Source organism: Cynara cardunculus, unplaced genomic scaffold (assembly GCF_001531365.2).
Source record: "Cynara cardunculus var. scolymus isolate 2C unplaced genomic scaffold, CcrdV1 Un_Scaffold_863, whole genome shotgun sequence".
Classification (NCBI taxonomy): Eukaryota; Viridiplantae; Streptophyta; class Magnoliopsida; order Asterales; family Asteraceae; genus Cynara; species Cynara cardunculus.
This window is the reverse complement of record NW_020200634.1, coordinates 151933-156094: the sequence shown is the minus strand read 5'-3', so window position 1 is coordinate 156094 and position 4162 is coordinate 151933.

Here is a 4162-nt window from a genome sequence, read left to right as displayed (position 1 = left end):
ATTTAACAAGCCACTAGACACAAGATTCTTTCGAACCTTAGGTACATACAACACATTAAACAAAGTAATTGTTTTTCCAGAAGTAAACACCAAACTAACAACACCCCTTCCTAGAATTGGCTTYATTGACTCGTCTCCCATGCGTAGAACCGATCCATCATMATTTGGTTCGAATTTCTCAAACCATTCTTTATGTCTACACACATGGCTAGTAGCACCCGAGTCAAGCCACCAAGAGAAATCATCCTCCTGCACATATGAAATTTCAGGAATTAGTGAAACATAATTCTGGGTAGAATTACAAAGATCATTGAAAAACTGACCTTTAGGTGGACCTTGGTCCTTAGACCCTTGTCCACTACCACTATTTCCAGCTTCATTCTTGTTGAGTTTCACACGGCAATCACGCTTAATGTGTCCAGTTTTGTTACACCTCCAACAAACCAATTCCTTGGCTTTCTTGTTGGATTTGTCATGGCCATCATACTTACGTTTCTTGCCCTTTTCCTTTGGTGTCATTTTTATGTTTCTTCTCTTCAACCATATGAACAGAAGGCTGCCCAACATCATCCTTCCCTTTCACCTTGTCACAATCTTGAACCCGGAGTGATTCCTCAATCCGAATGTGACTACCCAATTGTACCAAAGACATTTCCTCTTTCTGATGTTTTAAAGTGTGCTTAAAATCTTTCCAGGATGGTGGTAATTTGTCAATCACACTTGACACATCAATGCTTTCATCCATGTTCATTTTGTGAAGTGTAATTGACCCAGAATTCGAATAAGTTCATTGTATTGTTCCATTACAGGTCTAGAGTCTACCATTTTGTAATTGTTAAAATCAGAAACTAAGAATTTCTTACTAGAAGCATCTTCTGCTATATATTTAGACTCTAAAGAATCCCATAATTYCTTAGCACTTTCGACATTCTGGTATATATCAAAGAGAGCATMAGACATACCATTCWGAATATGACCCCTGCAGATGTAATCATCATTCTCCCACTTGTTCCTCTTCCTGGTTTGTTCCAGTGTCTCATCCTCCATGAGTTCAGGCATTGGCGTACTCAGAACATACACAACCTTCAAAGTGATGAGAAGAAAGTGCATCTTCTTCTGCCAGCGACGAAAATCATTCCCCCTGGAACTTCTCCAACTTGTTAAACTTCGAAGTCATGTCCTTCACATATTCACAGGTAGTCATAATTGCAGAAAACCGAACGAATATCGAATTTGATTGTTCAAACCGTAACCGGATTTCTTCTACAATCGTGTGAATCACTTTCCAAATTCGATATTTCGACCGTATATGCCTAGTATCACGAAATCCGAATTGGGATAATTGTAAAAGCAACAATCTTGATTTTGGCAGAAATCAAGATCAAAACCAGAGAGAATATCAAGTATGTCCAAAACTTCCGTGTGTATCCCAAAAACTGATCATCCGAAAATTAAATCTCAAAACGGGAGTTACCAAGTTATATAATTCACAATCATGCCACAGAAAATTCAAGAATTTTTCATTATAAACCCTATACTTATATAATTTCGGGACCCCCGTTTTGCGTTCAGGGGGCGATGCCCCCTAAATATTACCGGGACCGACTTAGACTAATACAAGTGTGCACTCCACACTCTCCATACTTGTTTTAGAACAAAGTTCAATCCCCTTGAAACACACGTATAAAATCCATTACACTAAATGTAACCGGTGACACTAAAATCACCAACAAAAGTTTCCTTTAAAGTCTATGAAATACATGATTTTTAGATTATGAATTCGAGGAAATTATTCGGTTCGGGTTTTAACACTACTAAAGATTCACATAATATAAAAGAAGCATGGGTTTTTATACAAACATATACCAAAAGACAAATGTAGTATGTTATGGGTTTTATACACACAAATACATAGCAAAAGACAAATGTGGTGTACATGTTATGGGTTTTGCACACACAACACACTAAAAGACATATGTGATAGGTCATAGGTTTTACACACATAAATGCACAAGAAAATGTATGTGGTGGGTTATAGGTTTTACACACATAAACACACACTGTAAAGATAAAACACGGACAATAACACACTAAAATGAAAAAGATTGTGTAAGTTATGGGTTTTGATGAAAAAGAAACTATATAAGGATTTGATTTGGGAGGTTTCCAAGTTGGAATTGGTTTAAGATTACCATTTTACCGTTTTTTAATTAAAAAGGCTATTTAACAAAAGTAATTGGATCAAAATGGATTAAATGATTGAAAATGGTTCCTAACTTCTCAAAATATTTACGGTTTCTATTTGACCCTCTCTCTAATCCTAGTGAGAAATTAAAATTTGGTGAGAATCGTTTGACACATTTTATTGACGGAAGTTCATATAAGTTAATATGTTAATGTATGCTAATACATGTTCAAATTTTATGTTAATATATCTCAATTTATTTTTATTTATTTTAACATTTATATAACTTTTATACATTTTTTTTATCAAATTTTGATTTCTCATGTGTTCATGTACTATGTATGTATGTATGTACATGCCAACCTTTCATTATTGAAAAGAAAATATCTAAATGTGTGGCTCAAAAAGCTCCTATTCCTTCGAAGAAAACTTGGTTCAACTCGTTTGCTCTCCTCGTATTTGTCTCTACTTTCCTTCTCTTTTTGGCTTTACCAATTACTTGGATATTTGTATTTACGCTGCAAGTGTTATAAATTGTTTATATTCATTTAACTTATAATGGATTACTTTCTTGTCATGTGGTTTGTGTTTTAACAGATTTTGTTTTTACTTTGGAAACTGATCGATGATATCTTATGATTGCATCTTTTTAACGAACTGGGTCCTAAATGCTATAAGAGGGACTCGACTCATTAATTTATTTAAAGACTCAACTCGTTAAAACACTGCAACTACAAGAACCAAACTTGTTAAATATACAGTAAAATAGGAACCCAATTCGTTAAAAAAATGCAACCATAATAACAGGTTTTATTAAACTCAAGACCCGTTAAAAACACCAAATTATAAGAACGAAAAATGTAATTCGCTCTTTAATTTATTAAATTTTACATCATATATAAAAAACATTTGAAAATATACATGGTTTTATGATGTCAAATATTTAGAATATGATTACGTATTTTTTTTTTAAATGCATGAGTAATTTTTTAATATCAATTTTTATAAGTGAATGTTTTTCTTACAAGTAGAAAATCGCAAAGCATGACAATTATGTAACTAGTTTTATTACTTAAAAATTCTTAAGCACGTATTATTTATTTCTATCAATATCATATACAATAAACTATACAAAAATATCGAGATAAAAATGAACAATTCAGTTAACTGATCAGTTTTAGGGTTGGTCATAACCTACAAAAGTCTTTACTGGTCCTAACATAAAGGTCCCAACCTAAACCTGTCTTTAAAAAAAAGGTAGTAGGTCTAATCATAAACGATGGAACTATTCCTTTAACTGGTACACCTAATTAGTTCATTTTTATAATATTAGCTATTTTTTATATTATATATCAATGTGATATTATCAATTGGTACTCTAAAGTTTATTCCTTAAAATCTTGATTAAGTTTTTTTGGTAACAATGGTTACCATTTTCGTACACTTTTGGTTGTTTTGACTAATTTCTAGGAACTCCAGGTGTTTTGTCTATGATTTTATTTCATTTTTAAAACCTAATCAATATATTATATAATATATATATACACACACACATATATATATATATATATAGATGAAGGTTCAAACGAAAACACCTCCATTTTACGAGAACACTAGAACATCCTTATCACATGTGATAATACACTTGAGGGGACTTGGTGGTGTATGGATGTCGTGCCTTGCGACTTAGGTCGCACCAAGATTGTGTCAAAAGTTATCACATGTGATAGTACATGTGAGGGGACTTAGTGGTGTAAGGACGACTTGGCCTATAACCTAGATTGTGTCAAAAGTTATCCACGTCTCTGATTAAGAATCACATGTGTATCATATGTAATCGAATAATAGTATCACATGTGATTGTTTATGGTAAAAAAAGATGTTCTCGCATTCTTGTAAAATGAATGTGTTCTCGTTTGAACCCTTCCATATATATATATATATATATATATATATATATATATATATATATATATA